At 43.3% G+C, this 24,587-nt stretch overlaps 1 protein-coding gene across 1 annotated transcript in view; it reads right to left on the reverse strand.

The window, feature by feature from the left end:
* Positions 1 to 24,587, reverse strand: part of PRKAR2B (protein kinase cAMP-dependent type II regulatory subunit beta) — a 131,208-nt gene that overhangs the window by 99,905 nt on the left and 6,716 nt on the right. The gene's annotated exons all lie outside the window — the stretch shown is intronic.

Below are 24,587 nucleotides of genomic sequence, written 5' to 3' on the forward strand. Positions count from 1 at the left end.
CAGAACTAAAAACTTGAGCCCCAAATTACATTTGAGTACATAGTAATGTGGATGAAAGTAACAAAGCGGTCTGTAAAGAATCAGAAGCAGATTCAAGTACCTGGGGTTATTTAAGTCTTCAAAAGCCATAAAGAAAATGTTGAAATGGAATTGCCATCTTACAGGCAGCCTGGAATTGCCATCTTACAGGTAGACAGTGGAGAGTACAGAATGCGGGTTATGTGTCAGGAATTGGCTGGTTAGATAACAACCTGGCTTCTGCATTTTTTCTACCAGCTGCACGAGATGTAATGCTTCTGCTGTGATAACCAGGTGAAGGGCACTGCAGTAGCCCAAATGTAAGCATACAAATGTATGTATGGGTGTAGGAAAAACATCTGGGTGACTTAAGAGTTTATTCTGCTCATGTTCTTCAGAGGAAAGCATTAAGAATTAATGATTGGAATCCACAAGCTTAAGTCCATTTGGTTGGCAAAGCTACAGTTTAGTCATTTGGTTGCGAGTTTCCATCATAAGAGCCTTTTTTCATCAGGATTCAGTCAGAATCAATTGGCACCTATACCCTCCTGTAACTCGGATATACAGTCTTTTAACCCCTTCATGACAGAGCCAGTTTGTGCCTTCATGACAGAGCCCTTTTTTTCAAATCTGACATGTCTCACTTAAGTGGGGATAACTTTTTTTTGCTTTTACTTATCCCAGTGATTTTGAGATTGTTTTTTCGTGACACATTGTACTTCAAGTTAGTGGTAAATTTTGGTCGATACAGTCTGTGTTTTTTTGTGAAAAATACCAAAATATCGTGAAAAAATGGAAAATTTAGCAATATGCAAAATGTCACATTTTCTGCTTGTGAGACAAATAATCATACCACTCAAAATAGTTAATAACTAACAAAGACCATATGTCTACTTTATGTAGCAATCATTATTTCAACTTCCTTTTCATTTTTTTGGACACTAGGAGGCTTCAAATATGACTAGCAAATTCTCAAATTTTCAAGAAAATTTCAAACACTGATTTTTTTAGGGACCAGTTCAGTTCTGATGTGACTTTGAGGGACTTGTATGTGAGACACCCCCATAAATGATGCCATTTCAAAAACTGCACCCCTCACAGTATTCAAAACAGCAGTTTGGAAGTTTGTTAACCCTTTAGGTGTTTCACAGGAATTAAAACAAAGTGTAGGTGAAATTTCAAAATTTCTTTTTTTTTGCAGAGTTTCAATTTTAATACATTTTTCTAACGAATACAGTAGATTTTACTAGAGAAATGTGACTAAAAATTGATTCCCCCAATTCTTTTGTTTTCAAAAATATCCTATATGTGGCCCTAGTGTGCACGTTGACCAAACCACAGGCTTCATAATAGAAGGAGCACCTACTTGATTTTGGAGCCTCCTTTTTATGAGATTTTTTTTTAGGCACCATGTAGGTTTCTAGGCACCATAAGATGCTAAAAGTTAGGAACCCCCCCACAAGTGACCCCATTTTGCAATCTACACCCCTCAGGGAATTCATCTAGGGGTATAGTGTACATTTCAAACCCCCAGGGGTTTCACCAATTTTGGTACAACTGGGATGTGAAAATGGAAAATTACATTTTTTTACACAAACATGCAGTTCTGGCTCAAAATTTTTCATTTTCACAAGGAATGAAGGAGACAAAGCACCCCAAAATCTGTGCCCCAATTTCTCCCGAGTACGGCAATGCCTCACATGTGACCAAAAAATACCAGTTGGGCGCATGGCAGGACTCAGAAGGGAAGGAGTGATTTTTGGATTTGGCAGCACAGATTTTGGTGGAATGAATGGTGGGTGCCATGTTGCATTAGCAAGACTCCCAAAGCACCAATACAGTGGAACCACCCCACAAGTCACCCCATTTTGCAAAGTACACCCCTCAGGGAATTCATCTAGGGGTATAGTGTACATTTCAAACCCCCAGGGGTTTCACCAATTTTGATACAACTGGGCAGTGAAAATGAAAAATTACATTTTTTTACACAAAAATGCAGTTCTGGCTCAAAATTTTTCATTTTCACAAGGAATGAAGGAGACAAAGCACCCCAAAATCTGTGCCCCAATTTCTCCCGAGTACGGCAATGCCTCACATGTGACCAAAAAATACCAGTTGGGCGCATGGCAGGACTCAGAAGGGAAGGAGTGATTTTTGGATTTTGCAGCACAGATTTTGGTGGAATAAATGGTGGGTGCTATGTTGCACCAATACAGTGGAACCCCCCCACAAGTCACCCCATTTTGCAAAGTACACCCCTCAGGGAATTCATCTAGGGGTATAGTGTACATTTCAAACCCCCAGGGGTTTCACCAATTTTGATACAACTGGGCAGTGAAAATGAAAAATTACATTTTTTTACACAAAAATGCAGTTCTGGCTCAAAATTTTTCATTTTCACAAGGAATGAAGGAGACAAAGCACCCCAAAATCTGTGCCCCAATTTCTCCCGAGTACGGCAATGCCTCACATGTGACCAAAAAATACCAGTTGGGCGCATGGCAGGACTCAGAAGGGAAGGAGTGATTTTTGGATTTGGCAGCACAGATTTTGGTGGAATGAATAGTGGGTGCCATGTTGCATTAGCAAGACTCCCAAAGCACCAATACAGTGGAACCCCCCCACAAGTCACCCCATTTTGCAAACTACACCCCTCAGGGAATTCATCTAGGGGTATAGTGTACATTTCAAACCCCCAGGGGTTTCACCAATTTTGATACAACTGGGCAGTGAAAATGAAAAATTACATTTTTTTACACAAAAATGCAGTTCTGGCTCAAAATTTTTCATTTTCACAAGGAATGAAGGAGACAAAGCACCCCAAAATCTGTGCCCCAATTTCTCCCGAGTACGGCAATGCCTCACATGTGACCAAAAAATACCAGTTGGGCGCATGGCAGGACTCAGAAGGGAAGGAGTGATTTTTGGATTTGGCAGCACAGATTTTGGTGGAATGAATGGTGGGTGCCATGTTGCATTATCAAGACTCCCAAAGCACCAATACAGTGGAACCCCCCCACAAGTCACCCCATTTTGCAAACTACACCCCTCAGGGAATTCATCTAGGGGTATAGTGTACATTTCAAACCCCCAGGGGTTTCACCAATTTTGGTACAACTGGGCAGTGAAAATGAAAAATTACATTTTTTTACACAAAAATGCAGTTCTGGCTCAAAATTTTTCATTTTCACAAGGAATGAAGGAGACAAAGCACCCCAAAATCTGTGCCCCAATTTCTCCTGAGTACGGCAATGCCTCACATGTGACCAAAAAATACCAGTTGGGCGCATGGCAGGACTCAGAAGGGAAGGAGTGATTTTTGGATTTTGCAGCACAGATTTTGGTGGAATAAATGGTGGGTGCTATGTTGCACCAATACAGTGGAACCCCCCCACAAGTCACCCCATTTTGCAAAGTACACCCCTCAGGGAATTCATCTAGGGGTATAGTGTACATTTCAAACCCCCAGGGGTTTCACCAATTTTGATACAACTGGGCAGTGAAAATGAAAAATTACATTTTTTTACACAAAAATGCAGTTCTGGCTCAAAATTTTTCATTTTCACAAGGAATGAAGGAGACAAAGCACCCCAAAATCTGTGCCCCAATTTCTCCCGAGTACGGCAATGCCTCACATGTGACCAAAAAATACCAGTTGGGCGCATGGCAGGACTCAGAAGGGAAGGAGTGATTTTTGGATTTGGCAGCACAGATTTTGGTGGAATGAATAGTGGGTGCCATGTTGCATTAGCAAGACTCCCAAAGCACCAATACAGTGGAACCCCCCCACAAGTCACCCCATTTTGCAAAGTACACCCCTCAGGGAATTCATCTAGGGGTATAGTGTACATTTCAAACCCCCAGGGGTTTCACCAATTTTGATACAACTGGGCAGTGAAAATGAAAAATTACATTTTTTTACACAAAAATGCAGTTCTGGCTCAAAATTTTTCATTTTCACAAGGAATGAAGGAGACAAAGCACCCCAAAATCTGTGCCCCAATTTCTCCCGAGTACGGCAATGCCTCACATGTGACCAAAAAATACCAGTTGGGCGCATGGCAGGACTCAGAAGGGAAGGAGTGATTTTTGGATTTGGCAGCACAGATTTTGGTGGAATGAATGGTGGGTGCCATGTTGCATTATCAAGACTCCCAAAGCACCAATACAGTGGAACCCCCCCACAAGTCACCCCATTTTGCAAACTACACCCCTCAGGGAATTCATCTAGGGGTATAGTGTACATTTCAAACCCCCAGGGGTTTCACCAATTTTGGTACAACTGGGCAGTGAAAATGAAAAATTACATTTTTTTACACAAAAATGCAGTTCTGGCTCAAAATTTTTCATTTTCACAAGGAATGAAGGAGACAAAGCACCCCAAAATCTGTGCCCCAATTTCTCCCGAGTACGGCAATGCCTCACATGTGACCAAAAAATACCAGTTGGGCGCATGGCAGGACTCAGAAGGGAAGGAGTGATTTTTGGATTTTGCAGCACAGATTTTGGTGGAATACATGGTGGGTGCTATGTTGCACCAATACAGTGGAACCCCCCCACAAGTCACCCCATTTTGCAAAGTACACCCCTCAGGGAATTCATCTAGGGGTATAGTGTACATTTCAAACCCCCAGGGGTTTCACCAATTTTGATACAACTGGGCATTGAAAATGAAAAATTACATTTTTTTACACAAAAATGCAGTTCTGGCTCAAAATTTTTCATTTTCACAAGGAATGAAGGAGACAAAGCACCCCAAAATCTGTGCCCCCATTTCTCCCGAGTACGGCAATGCCTCACATGTGACCAAAAAATACCAGTGGGGCGCATGGCAGGACTCAGAAGGGAAGGAGTGATTTTTGGATTTGGCAGCACAGATTTTGGTGGAATGAATGGTGGGTGCTATGTTGCATTGCCAATACAGTGGAACCCCCCCACAAGTGACCCCATTTTGCAAAGTACACCCCTCAGGGAATTCATCTAGGGGTATAGTGTACATTTCAAACCCCCAGGGGTTTCACCAATTTTGGTACAACTGGGCTGTGAAAATGAAAAATTACATTTTTTTACACAAAAATGTACTTCTGGCTCAAAATTTTTCATTTTCACAAGGAATGAAGGAGACAAAGCACCCCAAAATATGTGCCCCCATTTCTCCAGAGTACGGCAATGCCTCACATGAGAACAAAAAATACCAGTTGGGTGCATGGCAGGACTCAGAAGGGAAGGAGTAATTTTTGGATTTTGCAGCTCAGATTCTGGTGGAATGAATGGTGGGTGCTATGTGGCATTAGCAAGACCCCCGATGGACGGTGAAATGATGAACCTAATAATCCATCGATGTGTGGTATTTTTAAAACACTCCTTTATACATAGGCCGGGTTTGTCGGGGCAAGTTTCACAGTGGAAAATAGTTTCCTTTCTTATTCCCTTTTTATAGCAAACTTTGCACCTTTTTTGTGTCCTGCCCTTTCTTGCAGTGGAGGGGATTTCGTTGGGAAAATGCTGCCCTGGTACAATACGGGGGCCAGTACTAGAAGTACTGGGGCCCTCTGCCTGCTGGTTCCCAAATATTAGGCCCTTTATGACTTCCTCTTGAAAGTGCATAAATGTCCCCCTCTGGCCGGTAGAACGGAATAGCACGTAAGCGTTATACAGTGCCATCTGGATGATATACACAGCCAGCTTCTTGTACCAGATATTTGTTTTCCGCAGGGCACTGTACGGCTTCAGTACCTGATCTGAAAGATCCACTCCGCCCATGTACTTATTGTAATCTAGGATACAATTTGGTTTTGAGGTGTGGGTACTGGTACCTCGTACAGGGACGGAGGTGGTACTGTCTCCGTGAATTGTTGTCAGTATAAGGACATCCCTCTTGTCCTTATATTTGACCAACAACATATTTTCGGTGCATATTCCCCTGCTTTCACCCCTTCTCATTACTTGGGCAATGTGCGTTTTTGGGAGGCCTCTTTGGTTCTTGCGCACAGTACCGCAAGCTGCTGTACCTCTTGAACCAAGGGCCTTAAACAGGGGGATGCTGGTGTAAAAGTTATCCACATAGAGGTGATAACCTTTATCCAGGAAGGGGTGCACTAAATCCCAGACAATTTTGCCACTAACACCTACGAGGGAGGGGGGGCATTCTGGCGGTTCAATTCTTGAATCCTTCCCTTCATATACCCTAAACTTGTGGGTGTACCCTGTGGTGCTTTCACACAGCTTATACATTTTTATGCCATACCTTGCCCTCTTACTGGGAAGGTACTGGCGGAATTTAACCCTTCCTTTAAAATGTATAAGGGACTCGTCGATGCTAATACATTTATCAGGGATGTACAGCTCTGCAAATTTGGCACTGAAATGATCAATGACCGGCCTGACTTTGAATAGCCTGTCAAAGGTGGGATCATCTCTGGGTGGGCACTGTGCATTATCGGTGTAATGTATAAATTTATGGATTGCCTCAAAACGAGTCCGAGTCATGGCCATACGGTAAAATGGGGTGCTGTACAGAACATCTGTACTCCAATATTGCCTAATTTGTGGCTTTTTTACTATGCCCATATGAAACACCAGACCCCAAAACGTCATCATCTCTACTGCATCTACAGGGGTCCACCTAGCAAATGATGACGTGGGGTTTTGAGCAATAAACTGCTGGGCATATAAATTAGTTTGGTCCACCATTAAATTTATAAAATCATCAGAGAAAAATAATTTGAAAAAGTCAATTTCTCTGAGACCTGTGGAATCAAATTGGATTCCTGGCATGGCCAAAAACTCAGGAACCTGGGGCTCAAAATTGTCTGGTGGTGGGGTCCATACGAGATCAATTATTGGGGGGGGGGTCTCAGCTGCTCTACGGGGGCGTCTTTGAGGGGGTCCCTCATCACCAGAGGAGGAAGAGGAGCTTAAGACGAATCCTTCAAATTCCCCGCTTGCCTCACTGGCTGTGTCAGAATCAGAAGCAAGCATGGCATATGCCTCCTCCACTGAATACATTCTTCTGGATGACTGGGATGACATTTGGGATGACATTTGGGATGACATTTTTATTTTTGTGTTACTGGTAGTGAAATGTTTCAACACGTGTATAGTGTAGGGGGGGGGGTACAAACTTTATTTCAACCCGGGGGGTATGTAGTGTGTTGTGTGTATGTAGTGCAGAAAAAAAAAATACTTTATACAAAAAAAAAAAAATTGAAGGGGTTAAAAAAAAAAAAATTGAAGGGGTTAAAAAAAAAAAAAATTGAAGGGGTTAAAAAAACAAAAAAAAAGGTCCTGCGCCAAAAATTGAGCACAGATGTTGGTCAGTAACGTCTGTCACTGAACAGCGCTCAAAGGCAACAGGAATTTGATAAAAAAAAAAGATCAACCCTGTGCCGAAAAAGCTGATCAGTGATGTACGTCACTGATCAGCGCACAGTGGCCACAGGACACCCACAAAATCACAGTGTGTGTAAAAAAAAAATTAAAAAAAGACCACACAGCACCCACAAAAAAAAAAAAAAGGTGATCAGTGATGCGACACTGATTACCAGTGAGGGGCAGCAGGTGCACAACCTTTGGTGCAACTGGCAGCAACTGACAGGTATATATATAAAAAAAAAACCTCTGCGCCCCCAAAAAGTTGCTGATCACCTCAGATATAGTGATCAGCACAAAAGGCGGGGGTAGCAGACACAAAATATACACTCTCTGTCACTATCTCTCTCTATCTCTCACTATCTATCACTATCTATCACTATCTATCACTATCTATCACACTGCAGCAGCAGCACTGACAGTTATATGTATAAAAAAAAACCTGCACCCCCAAAAAGGGGGGGTAGCAGACTCAAAATATACACTCTCTATCACTCTCTGTCACTATCTCTCTCTATCTCTCTATCTCTCACTATCTATCACTATCTATCACTATGACACTGCAGCAGCAGCACTGACAGTTATATATATAGAAAAAAAACCTGCACCCCCAAAAAGGGGGGGTAGCAGACACAAATCTCTCTATCTCTCACTATCTATCACTATCTATCACTATCTCTCACTATCTATCACTATGACACTGCAGCAGCAGCGACAGTTATTTATATATAAAAAACCCCTGCACCCCCAAAAAGGGGGGGTAGCAGACACAAAATATAGCTCTCTCTGTCACTATCTCTCTATCTCTCTCTCTCTATCTCTCTATCTCTCTATCACACTGCAGCAGCAGCAGGAAGTCTCAGGAAGTCAGATCCAGGAAGCGTCCAGCACGCTACAAGCAGTGATCAAGTGATCAGGTAAGGTATTTGCAAGGATCAGGTAAGTATGAGCAAGGATCAGGTCAGTATCACGGCAGATAGGCACGGTGACCGCTCTGCACGCTACTCCAGACCGGAATGGCGTCTGCAGCGCAGTCACCGGTAGTTTAAATGTCGCGCCTTGGCTGTGATTGGTCCGTGGGTCCCACGGACCAATCACAGCCTTGGGGGCAGGTGGGGTGAGGGTGGGGTGAGGTGTCATCGTCACCGATGACCCCCTCATGCCCCCTGACGCCCGGCGGTGATTGACACCTGTGTTACCAAGCGTCTGATTCGCTGGTAACACAGGAAAACGCTGTGAATGGCTGTTCACACTGAACAGCCAATCACAGCGATCGCCGACGGGGGGCGGCATCGCAGCCCCCCCTGGGCATGCAGGGACATGTCTGCTGTCAGGGACAGCAGACATCGTCCCTCTGTCACTGCGTCTCGAGACGCAGTGACAGTTTAAAGTCATGACGTATATATACGTCATGTGTCGGGAAGTACTTCCCGGCCATGACGTATATATACGTCAAATGTCGTGAAGGGGTTAAGATTGGTGCTGGATTCTTAGTACCCACACCAAAGGTCAGGTACATAAAAGTATAATTTGCAAAACCGTGGTAGACCGGACCGCGGCCTCTGATTATTTCATTCACATACAGTATATGGTAACATACATACAGCAAATAGGACAGAAGGTAAGATCGAAGCCTACGAATTACCACATGGCAGTGGAACTGGAGCCGATAAGTATACTCCTGGTGATACACCCTGTGAATATTGAACCAGACTGTGCCATCCACTTCACAAACTTTTTCAGTCCATGTTATAAACTGCTGCAGAGAGATCCAGGAGTAATTTTAAACAATCATTTCTTTCTCTTGTTATCAAAAAAACATGAAGCACCCATGAATGCTGTTTTACATGGATTCTAATTATTAAGGGTTGATAGATGGGTTTCAAGTTGGGTTGCAACTATATTTATCATTTTTTATATTGATCTGTATGCAGTCCAGATATAGAAATTCGCATCCTTTAGTGGTTCAGGAAAAATACCTGTCTACAAAGAGCATTGTACTATTTTAGCAAATAATTGAAAAATTGGGTCAGTAAAATATAATTACGAGATTTGTTGAAGCATGGTGAAGATTACAGGGATAATAGTAAATATGGAGAAAACGGTTTACAAAAGCTCTTGCCATGCATAAACAGGTGGCTGGAAACATATATTCCATTAAACAATGAAGACCCTGTTTGTTAGGCTTCCAAATGAATAAGGAAAAACTATTTATTTAGTTGTTCAAAGAGCGGCTTTGAGACTTCTCTAGAAACATACAACAGCAGAGGTTATAAATGTTTTTTGGAGTGATTATGCTATCATTTTTGCTGACATACAGTAAGTTTTAATGCACGATTAATAACAAATTAAAAATGTAACATAAAATCAAACTGTAAATGTACTGATTGCAAACAAGCAGAAGGCAAACAAAAAACTTCAGAAGAGTAATGCAACAGTAATGTAGGAAGGTGGCGCTGCACTCTGTGCCGCCCCTGAACATGTGCATCATTATCTCCCACTGAGGGTGCGGGGCCACTAGCAATGTACAAGGATCGGGCATGTGGGACAGGCTGCAGGATGCCAGAAGTGTATATAGGACATTCTGTGCAGCTCTGTATAAAGGACATTCAGTGCAGCTTCTGGAACCCTACAAGCCAAAGGCAGCTCCTGCGGGGAAACAACGTTGCGGCCTCCAGTGTCTTACACCTTGGAAAGTGGCACCACATGCACACACTCTTTGCATTCAGGATGTCACTTCTGAATACATGGTCTTTGTATTAGTAATGTGAACACCCATTCTTAATTCAAGTATTTGTCCCCAATCATACCAGAAAGGTTATCAACCCTAAGTTGAGAGCCTCTCTCAAATCCTTCTCAGTTAGTCTGGCCAAGTCATTTGGTCCCTCCTCACAGTCATGACAAAGAATGACGCTCTTCATAATATGCAGCACTCTATGCAAGACAAGCTGAAGAGCCACCTCTGACCACATAACTAGTTATGCACATCACAAAGTCAACACACAAGATATTGTTGCATGTCATGCCATCTCTTTTACTACTCCAAAATTCACTAATAGTCCGTCAGGCCCCAACACCCCCCCCCCCCCCCCCCCCCCCCCCCCCAAAGCATTCATCCCTACTGACCAGTCAGCCTGGCTGAAGCACCAGGCTTCGGTGATTGTTTAATACTGTGGAACTATGAGTCCCAGCAAGCCTCCCCCGCAAGCTGGGACTTGGAGAACCACAAGTCCCAGCATGCCGGGCATTAAAGGGCCCGCTGGCACTTGTAGTTCCACAGTATGAAAAATAGTCAAACACACTGACACCCAAGAAAAATAAAACTTTAATACATCCAAAGCCCACACATACTGATACTTACCTATCTTGAGCCCGTAGGTAGCCCTCGGTCTTGGTCCAGTGTCCTGGACCATGTCGGCGTCCGTGTCCATGTCTGCGTCAGGGTCCGGGGTCCAAAGTAATCCATAGGGGACTTGTGGAAGCAAAATATACTTACAAGTCTCTGGCAAAGATCTGTCCTCTTCTGTCCTGAAATTGTCCAGGTCTTTGCAACAACAAAAAAAAACAAAAAACGCAAGTGTCCCGGCGGGCCCCGCAAAATTTGGCTCCTGATTGGCCGCTAGGCGGCCAATAGAATCATTCAGAGGAGAGGCGCGGAAGATGAAACATCCCTGCATCTCTCCTCAGTCCATGAAAGGGGACCGCCGGGACACTCGCATTTTTTTTTTTTTTGCGAAGACCTAGACTACTTCAGGACAGAAGAGGACAGATCTTCGCCAGAGGAGACTTGTAAGTATAATTTGCTTCCACAGGTCCCCTATGGATTACTTCGGACCCAGACGCCAACACGGACACCGACATGGACCCGGACGCCGACATGGACCAGGACACCGGAGCAAGACAGAGGACTACGGGCTCAAGATAGGTTAGTATCAGTAAGTGTGGGCTTTGGATGTATTTAATACCTACCGGTAAATCCTTTTCACAGAGTTCATATGGGGTACTGAGGTCTTATAACCTTTGGGGAATAGAGGATATCCGACAGGGGACAGGCACATGACTTTTCTTCAACCAGGGTGTGCTGGCTCCTCCCCTCTACTTCCCCTTACTAGCCAGTTAAGAAACTGTGCTCGAAGGAAGGATAACATATGTGAGGTAGGATTTAGCATAATAAGTAATGTGGTGAGATTCACACCAGCACAACACAACAACACTCTCAACTAAACTTAGTTAACCCCGTTATTTTGTTATATTAACATATAATCTCTTAAGATTTGTGGGGAGCAATAAATCACCAAAATTTAGATGCTCCAACATAGGTCAACGGACCTGTAATGTACAAGAGTTGCAACTTGCAAGAAGGCAGAAACAGGATTACAAACTGTGCAATCAGAGCACCGCACTGAGGTATTAAAATCCTATTTTCACTATCATTCATATGGGGTACTGAGCTCTTATAACCTTGGGGAGGTCCCAAAGCTTCCAGAAAGGGCGGGAACGTGCGGAACCTGTTGCAGCACCGCCTGCCCAAACTGGGTATCCTCCTTGGCCATAGTTTCAAATTTATAAAATGTGACGAAAGTATGTTGACCTGACCAAGTGGCAGCTCTACATAGCTGCAATGCTCACACACCTCGAGCAGTCGCCCAGGATGCGCCCACGGCACTAGTGGAATGAGCTCTCACAGAGGCCGGTATAGTCAAATGGGCTGCCACATATGTCCGCTTTATGGTGGAACGAATCCGCCTAGCAATCGATTGTTTCGATGCCGGGCAGCCTTTCTTATGTGCATCATAAAGCACAAAAAAACACCCTTGACGTTCTCTTGACATAGACCTTCAAGATCTTAACCACATCAAGTGATTCAGGGATATCCTGATGTCCCGAACGAGAAGGCACCACAATCGACTGGTTCATGTGGAACGCAGAGACCACTTTTGGCAGGAACTGCTGTATTGTCCGAAGTTCCGCCCTGTCCTGATGGAAAATCAGGTATGGACTCTTACAAGAGAGAGCACTAAGCTCAGGAACTCTTCTGGCCGAAGCCAGAGCAAGTAGAGTCACCGTCTTCCAGGTGAGGTATTTTAAGTCAATTGTGTCCACTGGTTTAAACCAGGATGACTGAAGATTAGTCCCAAGGTGCCGTTGGGTCTACAAATGGAAGCTGTATTCTCAAGACTCCTTGTAAAAAAGTCTGGACTTCCAGAAAGCCCACTAATTTTCTCTGGAAAAAGATAGAAAGGGCCGACACTTGAACCTTTAAAGACCCCAGCCGGAGTCCTTTATCAAGGCCCACCTGCAAGAAATGCAGAAAACGGTCCAATCTAAAGTCCGCTGGTGGAAAACTCATGTGCTCACACCAAGACACATATCTTCACCAAATGTTGTGGTAGTGTGACGCCGTCACTGCCTTCCTGGCCTGAGTCATGGTGTTTATGACTGAGCAATAAAATCCTTTTAAAAGCTAAGATGTTCCGCTCAACCTCCAGGCCGTTAAACGAAGATGCCCTAAGTCCTGATAGACGAAGGGGCCTTGCACCAGAAGATCTCTTCTGAGAGTCAGTCTACCAACATGCTTTGTAGACTTGTGTACCACGCTCTCCAGGGCCAATCCGGTGCAATTAGGATTGCCTCCACCCTTTGGTGTCTGTTTATCTGCAACACTCTCCCCAGAAGGGGAAGGGGCGGGAACAGGTACACCAGTCCTAGATTTGGTGTGGACCGCGCTCTAATTGTTGTGGCAGCTCCGCTATTATATTAGTATATGGAAATGGGGGTATTGGAGCGCTCTGTGAAAAATAGGAAATAACACGAAAAACAGAATGTGTAAAAATAAAAAATAAATAAAATAAATAGGAGAATATAACGAGTGGACACCTGTAAAAGAATTAATGGGTTAAGAATTGGAAGTTCCAATGTTTACACTCTTTGGTGAAATTGTGTGGAGTTGCCCGTAGTCCTATCTAACCCTATCTAATAGCCGGCGGTGCAGCACAGAGGCTGCGATGTTATGCCGCGGCTATGTGTACCTTCTCCCGTATGGCAGCGGGGATGCAGCTGTCAGGTCCCGTACTTCGCCGGCATCCCGGCACGGCTTCTGATGTTCTTCTTGCTGGCTGCTGGGTACTTCAGAAGGGGTGAGGCAGGTGGGCTCTGAATCTGCTCCAACGCGTTTCATGCCGCAAGGGCACTTTTTCAAGGATGCAGTCTGTTTAAAAGTTCCGCTTTTTTATTCTAAAACTTTATTGGTAAAACAGGAAGTTGCTGGACGGATGTCCTCATTTTTTGGTGGGAACCTCATGGGTTCTTGATCATCGTGGTGCCACTCGTTTATTCATTGGAAAAAATATCAGTAAAAAGTAAAAAATTAAAAAGTAAAAAAATGTAATTACTAATGTGAAGTAACTGATTTGTAGGCAATTTATATACTAGAAAAACAGTAGTATTTTAGTCCAAAAAAGTTTTTAATTTGGAAGGGTATTTTATTAGTCCAGAAAGGCATTTAGTTCTATATCTATGTTTAACCCACGAGGGTGGAGGGTTTTTAGTTCGAAGATCCACCGCATTTCATTGTCAAAGATCTATTAAAAAATGAAATGCGGTGGATCTTCGAACTAAAAACCCTCGTCCACTCGTTATATTCTCCTATTTATTTATTTTATTTATTTTTTATTTTTACACATTCTGTTTTTCGTGTTATTTCCTATTTTTCACAGAGCGCTCCAATACCCCCATTTCCAGGTACACCAGTCCGTACGACCACTGCGTAGTCAGTGCATCTATTGCCTCTGCTTGTGGATCCCTTGTCCTTGAGCAATACCTTTCCACTTTGTGGTTGGTCCTTGAGGCCATCATATCTATATGTGGGAGCCCCCATAGATCTACGATGCTTCCGAACACCTGAGGATGTAAACCCCATTCCCCGGGGTGAAGGTCGTGACGACTGAGAAAGTCCGCCTCCCAGTTGTCCACCCCGGGGATGAAGATGGCAGAGATTGCCACTGCATGCATCTCTGTACAAGCCAAGAATCTTGAAGACTTCTTGAATGCTCTGCTCTTCGTACCTCCCTGGCGATTTATATAAGCAACCGTTGTTGCATTGTCCGACTGGACTTGTATCGCCTGATGTTCCAGGAGGGAGTGAGCCTCCAGAAGAGCATAGTATACTGCCCTCAGCTCCAAGTTGTTTATATGGAGCTGTGCTTCCAGGGATGACCATCGGCCTTGGAACCGCATCCCCTGGGTTACCGCCCCCCAGCCTTGCAGGCATCTGTAGTTAGCAGGATCCAGTCCTGGATCCCGAAACATCTCCCCCGCAAGGAGATTTGGCCTATGTAGCCACCATTGCAGTGACTGTCTTGCCTTTACAGACAAGCAAATCAACGTGTGCATGTGGATGTGTGAGCCCGACCACTTGCTAAAGGTCCCGCTGGAAAACTCTTGAGTGGAATCTCCAGAATTGGAAAGCCTCGAACGAGGCCACCATCGTCCCCATCAGCCTGATGCAGAGGTAGACCGAGACTCTTTCCAGAGACAGTACTTCCAGTAGCAGCTGTTGTAGTGCAGCAGTTTTTTCCAATGGGAGAAACACCCTTCTTTCCACTGTGTCCAAAACCATCCCCAAGAACGGGAGACGCTGGGATGGTATCAGTGAAGACTTGGGTATATTCAGTACCCATCCATGACCCAAGAGAAGACTTCTGGTCGTCTCTATGGCCCCCAGTAACTTTGACACTGACTCCGCTTTTAGTAGCAGATCGTCAAAGTATGGGATAATGTTTATCACCTGAGTCCTTAAAAGGGACATCATCTCCACCATTACTTTGGTGAAGACTCGTGGGGCCGTCGAAAGTCCTAATAGTAAGGCTTGGAACTGGAACTGTTCGTCCAGAATTGCAAATCTCAGGAAGGCCTGATGTGGAGCCCACACCGGTATGTGAAGGTATGCGTCCTTAACGTCGATGGATGCTAGATCGTCTCCTTCTTCCAGTCCTGCAATAACCGCCCTCAGGGATTCCAATTGGGATTTGAAAACAGTCAGATAGGGTTTCAGGGACTTTAAGTTTAAGATGGGTTGAACTGACCCATCTGGTTTTGTAACCCTTGTTCCTTTCTGAAGGGGGCACTGGTATAATCACCTCTGCTTGCACCAACTTCTGTACTGCGTGTCTGAGGATACTGCGATCCTCCACTGCTGCTGGGAGTCCCGACCTGAAATATCTTTGAGGGGGTGGTCTTTCGAACTCCAGCTTGTAACCGTGTGAAATAATATCCCCAAGGGATCAGTCTTGCTCACAATTGCACAGACATCAAAAACTCTTTGCTGGTTTGGGATTTGTGAATGGATCCATTTGCAATTCTCTTTCAATTTATCAAGAGTCATTTTCATTTTCTGTCTGGGCAGCGGCTTTCTCCTGCCAAGACAGAAAGCAAAAGTGACTCTTGATCCACTGTGAATTCTCACAATAGCAATCCATGCTGAATTAGCACCATGCTTAGAAAAGCTGCTTTGCACCATAGTATTTGCACCACACTGACTATTTTTGCAGAAATAATGGTCACTAGAAACTACTATATTGAAGAGGAATTAGGTCACAGAGAATCTATAAAGCCTTTCAGTAGCAAAATGAGATCACAAGCCAGCGGTTACCGTATATTGGGGGGGGGGGGGGGGTTTGGGGGGGGGGGGATAGGGAGTAAGATATGCCTAAAGGGATAGGCTATATAGGGAGGCGGATGGGGGGGGGGGGGTAAGTATTTTTGTAAATTTGTGAGTATATATATATATATGTTGAGTTCAAAGTCCTCGGTAACAAAATCCATGAAAGTGTTTGCACCCCTTCCCCTGAGGGAGTACTGCTCTAAGGTGAAAATCCGTTTGATTACTACAATGGGATCTCTATGGTTAAGATTATGACCTGGAACGTCAGAGGTCTAAATGATAAGATCAAAAGAGCATTAGTGCTGAAACAGTGTAAAATGTTGGAAGCAGATATTATCTGCTTACAGGAGACCCATTTAATTAAGGAGCGTATTGCCCTTCCAAAATGCTCCTGGATTGGCCATTTATATCATGTACCCTTTGCATCAAATTCCAGAGATGTATCTGTCTTGATCAAGAGATCCCTTGTATTTGAGTTTGGATCCGTTAAGATTGACATAGGGCAGTGGTTCCCACTTTTTTTGAATCACGGCGCCCTAGAACATCAAAATATTTTCAAGGCACCCCTAGGCCAAATGTTTCTTATCGAGAAATTCAGAAAAAATAAATAAAATTAAGTGCACTGTTTTTATATGTCACAGTTATCTGGTGAGGGACAGGATTTGCTTCTGTTTTTCCACCTATATAATGATTGGCAGCCACAAGCATTGGTTTTGCCTGGTACATTGACCTTAAATAATAGGATTGATCTTGGTCCACCAACCCAAGGCACCCCTGCAAGTGTCCTGAGGCACCCCAGGGTGCCTAGTCACACAGTTTGGGAACCACTGACATAGGGGGTAGATTCATCTTTTTTGGAATGTAGCATAGAGCATGTATGTTTTTGTTTATTAACAGTCTACATTCCTCCCGTTTTTTAGGATGGAAGGATCCATGGCAGATTAGAAACCCAGACTTTCAACAATTTTACTGCTACTCCTCCTCTCATAAAGTCTTTTCCAGAATAGACATTTTTGTCACTGATAAACTCCTTAATAAGGTCACACAGGTTGAATATAAATCTTGGGGGATTTCAGACCATTCCCCACTGGTCATACAGTTTGATTTAGAGGCGTCAGTAGGATTTCAGTACTGGAAACTACAGCCATTCTGGCTGGCTCAAATGGGTGACCAGGATGAAATTTAGAGTATGATAGAAGTTTTTTTTACAGTGAATAATGGTTCAACCCAACGTGAGTATATTTGGGATGCTTTTTAAGCGTATATACAGGGTTTTTTTTATTTAAAAAATTGCCTTCCTGAAGAAAATAAATGGGGAACGGGCAATAGAGTTGGAGGGTAGAATGAGCAATCTAGAAACTGTATATCTCACAAACAAACAAGACGCAGCCCGAAAGGAATGGTTGAAGGCCCAAAAAGAATGGGTAGAATATTTACAGGACGTTATATGTCGTAGGATGTCCATAACGACTCACAGATGGTATTCTGAGTAAGTGGCAAGTTTATGGCATATCTATTGAAGCAGGATAGGCCCTCTAACATAATACCCATGATCAGGCTTGTGTCTGGGGAAAAAGTTACAAATACCTCTAAAATAGTAGAAGAATTTGTTATTCACTTCAAGGAAGTATACCAATGTAAGTTAAGATATAGTGATGAGGAATTAGAGGAATACCTGGGTAATATTGATATGCCAAGTCTTTCTCCCGAGTCCAGGGAACAGTTGGAGGCCCCTATAGCATTGGAGGAAGTGGTTACTGCTATTAAATCACTTTGGAGGAAAAGCACCGGGGCTAGATGGGTTACCTAGGGACGTGTATCAGAAATACCAGAAGGTGTTGGGTCCACGGTTGCTGAGGGTTTTTCAGGACATGATAGTAGAAGGGAGTATGCCCCCATCGATGTCAGAGGCCTCAATAATTATGATCCCAAAAAGTGGCAAAGATCAAACGTGTGTGGAGTAATTTAGGTCGATCTCACTTATAACATCAGATGTAAAAATCTACCGAAAGATCCTAGCAATTAGATTGAATAAAGTTATTAATCAAATTGTACATCCTGATCAGACAGGGTTTATGGTGGGTAAATCCACCATGACCAATCTGAGAAGGGTATTTTCCTATATCCAAAGTGCAGAACAGAGGAAAGCAGAGGTAGTGATTGCATCATTCGATGCAAACAAAGCGTTTGATTCCGTGAAATGGAATTTTTTATGGGGAACATTAAGGGCTTTCGGAGTGGGGGAAGGGTTTATAAACCTAATATCTATATTATATCAGAACCCGAAAGCTAGGTTGTCTATCAACGGGTTTACATCCCCTCCCTTTTCTCTAACTAGAGGTACACGACAGGGGTGTCCCCTCTCGTCCCTGTTGTTTGCAGTGGTGGTGGAACCCCTAGCCTGTTTACTAAGATCAGCACTGGGAAGGGAGGGCCATGGTATGGGTGTCGGGACCAATTTAGTCTCACTGTATGCAGACGACCTCTTGGTAGGACTGGCAAATCCTCGTGAAGATCTACCCATGGTAACTGAGATAATACAAGTGTTTGGTAAATATTCAGGCTTAGTAATGAACTGGTCAAAGTCGCATTATATACAAATAGGAAATAACGATAGAAGTGAGTTAGATGATTAGTGTTCCTTCTAGGAACCGGGGCAGGCAGGGCGCCGCTGCACGGGGGCATCGTCAAGGGGGCAGACCGGGACCGCCGGCGTCACTGTTCTGGGCGGTCCCGGGCAGCCGACGTCACAAAAGGGGCGTGCCCGGGCCGCGTCGTGACGAAAATGGGCGGGCCCGGCCGGCATCGTCATTGAAAGGGGCGGGCCTGGCCACACCAAAGGCTCTCCGCTGCCAGGGAAGCGCCGGGCACCGCTATATACTGCGGCGCCGGGCTTCCCCGGTATCACGCTGCAATTCCCCGCCGGGCTTCCTCGGTACCGTCTGCAATTGAATGCTATCATCTAGTGTTCCCGCTAGGCTGTTTTAGCGGGGCGCTGCCAGAGGGGCAGGGCGCATTTTGCCCTTTAAAAATCGGGCAGGGCGCAGAGCCCCGCTAAAACAGCCTAGCGGGAACACTAGATGATAGCATTCAATTGCAGACGGTAGAAAAGTTTAAATATTTAGGAATTAGCGTGTCTAATACATCATTGGACTTCGTCCAGGACAACATTATCCCCTTTATTAAGGATTTAAGGATTAAATGCCGGTGCTGGACCAGGTTGCCCATTGCCCAATTAGGGCGGTTAATCTGGTCAAGATGGTCATTTTGCCCAAATTTATTTATCTAATACAACAATCTCCAGTTTATATAAAAGATGACCATTTTAGGAAAATAAATAGTATAATCTCTTCCTTTGTTTGGCGTGACAAGCAACCTAGAGTTAGGTTAGTGGTCCTTTGTAGAGACCGTGATAAGGGTGGTATTGCACTACCGAACTTTAAAACCTATTATATGGCAGCACAATTGGTCCATTTATGTTCATGGGTAAGGCAGGAGGAAATCACAGCGGAACTCCAGGAATTTATAGAGGTGGTGGATCTAGATCCAAGGCCACTCCAAAGATTAATGGCGAAGGGGCTTCGCCGAAATCTTCCACCTATAATTGCGCAAGCTGTTAAAGTATGGAGTATGGAGACGCAGATACCTCTATTTTTCCATATATACACTGATGGAAATTAGAGAACAGCAGGGATGGAAGCAGTGGCATAGGTTCGGGATAGGAATAATGGGCCAAATGTACCAGGGAGGGGTATTGAAGTCTTTTTCCCAATTGCAATTAGAGATTAATTTACCTAAGTATATTTTTTTAGATACCTTCGGAGTGCCTTGGCTCAATATAGTAGAGGTCATATGGTGTGCCCTGAAGAATCCCCATGTAAGAAGTTTCTTAAACAACTGGGAAAGGATAAACAGATGTCTAAAATATAGGGCTTCCTCCACTCACACTCACAAGCAGAGGAATTGTGGGCCTTACGGATTAAATGGGAGGAGGATATCCCTCAGATAGACGAGATGAATTGGGGAGTGGCATTATCTGCTCCTAAATATACCACCAATTCGATGCGGATCCAGCAGATACAATTTAACATTTTACATAGGATCTATATAACGCCAGCAAAGTTAATAAAGTTTGCTGGCGCTGTATCGGATAGATGCCCCAAATGTGGAGAAGGGGATGGCAAGTTCTGGCATTTGTTATGGACATGTCAACATGTAAGTAAGTTTTGGGCAGAAATAATTAGCATCATGGAAGAAATTGGAGTCCCTAGGAGCTATTTAAATGAAATTAATATGGTATTGGGGGTATGGAAGGAGGGTAGGTTATCACAAGATCTGAAACAATTGGCCAGGAATTTATCTGCCCTTGCGAAAGTGGTTATTGCCCGACAATGGATGGCGGTCAAGGGTCCAGAAGTCATAGAATGGGTAAACTTAGTAAATTCTACCTATGGCCATGAAAGATATGTATATGCCACTCGAGGCAAGCTACAGAAATTCTATAGCATTTGGGGGCTTAGGAACCGATCAATATATTATTAAGTGTTGAACTAAAATTGCTTTAGATAAGTAGGGTAATACAGTATATAGGCATTTGGAATTTGAGTATTGGAATTCACGGTTTGATATAGTGCACTTGTATAGCGTATAGTCGATAATATATATAATTTGTTGCACAGAAATTATGTAAAAGATTTGAATATAATATAGTTGTGGACACCGAGAATATAAAATGACGTATAATAATCATGGATTTAAAAATGTAAAAGAATCATTAATCTACTACTAAAGAATACACGATAGGTAGCACACTATGGTGTATTAATAAATGAATTACGTAATATTAAAAAAAAAAAAAAACGGTTTACAAATTTCATCCGACCCACTTAGCAATAGAATAAGTAAGGGGGATTAAAGTAATCGGACGAGTAGCTTGTACTATAGGTGGGGTTCAGAAAGAGGGGAAGTGGCAGGACTATGTATGTGGGGGGGGAGTTAGATACAGGTTGAGTATCCCGTATCCAAAATGCTCGGGACCAGGAGAATTTTGGATAACGGATTATTCCGTATTTTGGAATATTTTAATATTTTAATTATGTATTTTGAAGTATCTTGCATTTATGCTGTATAAACACATAAAATAAACACAAATATTTTATTACCACATAAAATACACACAAATATATTTTATTTGTTCAAAAAACAAGGTTTCAAAACATGAAACAAAATTTGTGTACTATCTCAGATATTGAATTTGAATGCCAAGCAATCATTTTCTTGTACATATATAGTAGCAGTTACATATTATGTCCTCAGTAGGGCTGTTACAGATGTCCCCAGTGAGTTTTTAGCTAAACAAAATTTTTTTTCCACTTTCTGGAAAGTATGGTTTTTGGAATAATTCGGATAACGTATATTCGGATACGGGATACTCAACCTGTAATATAACGGGTTTTGACTAGACCAAGGACTCAGAGTGTGCTTTGTCAGGTATAGTGTTGTCACGTATGTATCATTGTATGTACTGTATTGTTATGTTTTAATGTCATTGTGTAAGACTTTGAAATAACTTGTGTGTCTTATTCATAATGATAAACATGTCTTTGTGTATGTGTTATTAAAGATAAATAAAGACTCAATTAAAACAAAAAAGATTAGATCACAAGCAACTACCATGATATAATGGAAGGACACATTCTTTATAATTTGGTGTGGATAAAGCAAGTACTATACTGAATTTAGCATGCAAAAATGCAAATATTTTTTTTGTCAAGAAAGTTTTCATCACATTCCACACAGACATTTACTTTACAAGAGGACCTAACTGCTATCTGCTATTCAGCAAAACAATGGAATTTCTCCTATTAGGGGCTTCCTTTCACCAGTAAATCTCTCTAAACAGTTTGGCCTTGGGCTTAATTTGCCTGCTCCATTCCATGGGGCTCATTAGCTGCTAAAGCAATGCCTTCTGTTCCAGAACCTGGTCCAAGCCTTCTTATCTAAATGCAAAGCATGTAGTGCATTACACTCTCCCACAAGCAGGGGGTTCAAATAGCTTTCTTGCTAGCAGGAACTGCAACAGTAACACGCTGGAAACACCCCATGTAGTCAGTCCACTTACTGGATCCCGCAACATACGCAATAAATACACCACACTTTGGTTTGATATTCCAGGAATATCAAACCAAAGTGTGGTGTATTTATTGCGTTTGAAAGACCCTGCGAGTGCCGTCCGTTTCTTCCTATATATATATATATATAGGGAATGGCAAAAGGGGGCCACACAGTGCGCTCAATTGGAGTGATGCGGCAAGCTGCAACCCTGAAAGGATCCCCTGTTAGATGGGACCCGGTTAAAGAAATGGAAAAAATGGGGGGTTTTCAGGGTGCGCTAAAAACCTTATATGATTGAACTGTACAATTCAAATAACAGTAAACAACTATTTATTAAAAAGTTGCTCAAAGGAGCATAGCAGTATGTATGTAAGGTCCAATTACAGTTGCAGTGAACCGATGGTGTTACAACAAATTGTACAATTGAACAGTAGACGGATGTCCATAAACGCCAGTTAAGCCCAACGCGTTTCGTCGTACACACGACTTCCTCAGGGGCATGGTACAATACGATGGTCACACGATAGTGGTCGAACACTAGGAGTCTCCTAGGAGGCACAATTTTATGGCTGTGGAAACTCGATAGGTTTACAGAAATGAACGTGGTGTCCACCAGCCGTGTATAGTATAGAAATAGATTTCTTGGCGTGCAAAAGGTATTTTGTCTTCCAGTCAATAAAGAGTGTACTGCTAGGCTACACAAAAGTCTTTTTTATCATCTTTTTTAGTCTTACCATCACATGATTTCTCCTACTGTGCCCAGCGCTCGCAGCCGCCGCATGACCCAGGAGACACACGTGGCGTCACGGATCGATGCAGGTTCAGCGTGGACACTGACATCATCTGCAAACTCCAAGCATGCAGGAGAACACTTGTGTTTGCTGGGGCTCTCCCAACATTTGTATGGGCGCGCCCACTGTCTTTGTAGTGTTTGGGCCATGGGGAACAAATTTTTAATTTGTAAGGTGCACCAAACATGTTAGTACCAACTCTAGCGCTGCTTGCTGTCGGGGGGGGGGGGGGGGGGCGGAAGGTGAATTGTAAATTACATTGTGCTATTGTGTGGTGTAATATGAATCGTCGGTACTATTGTGTGCCCATGCTTCTTGTAAAATTAAGCTCTTTTTTTTTTTTGCTGCATAGGCGCAAATTTATATTTCGCAGGAGGGCGCCAAACACCCTAGCACCGGCCCTGCATTCCTCTACTCATAAGTGATTAATTACACTCTTTACACAGGTTCAATTGGAACCACTAAGACAGGTAAAGGGGCAACAATGAAGTAATACCACTTAACATGATGTAAGGGTTAATCTAAAGTGGTAGTAATGTGTTTAAGTATCAATTAGGAATTAATTGATTACAATTACAAACAATCCCTTTTTTATGAGGTTGCCTAATTGCATAAGTGTGTCATGTGGCAGATGTATGTGTTCCGATTACAGTCGTGGGTTTTGCGGAAATACACCGCATCGGTGCGTACGGCCAGCTTCCCGTCCGTTCGGACGCTGTAAGACCGTGCAGAATCTTTGTGTTCCCACCGCACACGCACGGATTGGATGTTGTCCAAAAACACACCCTCTTCTTAGAGAGTGAGTCCGACCGAATGCAGACGACCTGTGGGCGTTTGTTCTTACAATGTCCGCACAGCGTGGCGTTCGGTCAGCTCCGAAAGAATTTGGAATGGACCGCACCAACCAGAATAACCTCCTATGTTATGTTCTGCTTATGCACATTCAACATGTGAAAAAGTGCATGGTATTCCAGTGTTGTCAATTAACAACACTGGACCTAATTCAGCTTCATACGCTGCGGCAGTGTACATACTTGAGCTTTTTTCTGAATGCTTGCATTCAGAATAAAAGCTAGCGCAGTCTAGGGGTGTGTACACACGGCAGATCCTGCCGTGAGATGCGAGTCCTGATGCGATCAGATCGCATTGGGACTCGCATTGCACGGCATGCTAGAGGGGCACAATTGACACAATGGGTGACATTTATTAGAGATCGATGGTGGGTTTTTGGCGATTTTTATCGCAAAAACGGCCGTTTTTTTCCCAAATCGATTTTTTAATGGGTGGCGATTTGCGGCATAAATCGCACTTTTTGCCGCGAAATCGCACTTTCTTAAAGTGCAAATTTTTTTTACTCCGGAATTCGCATCCAGATGTTTTCCCCATTGAAAAAGATACAATTTGCATTTTTAATGAGATGCAAATTTGGAAATCGCCAAAAAAAATGGTCTAAAGTTCCCAAAAAAAAAATAGACCTGATCCTGACTGGCGGTTTGGTCAGAAACATGGCGATTTTGTCAGAACCATGCACAGATCATTGTGATCTGTGTATGGTTCTTTGATAAAATATGTGTAAAAGTTTAAAAAAAAAATGGCGTGAGGTCCCCCCTCCTGTACATAACCAGCCCCGG

The sequence above is a fragment of the Crinia signifera genome, chromosome 4 (assembly GCF_055691185.1).
Source record: "Crinia signifera chromosome 4, ASM5569118v1, whole genome shotgun sequence".
In the NCBI taxonomy this organism is placed as follows: domain Eukaryota; kingdom Metazoa; phylum Chordata; class Amphibia; order Anura; family Myobatrachidae; genus Crinia; species Crinia signifera.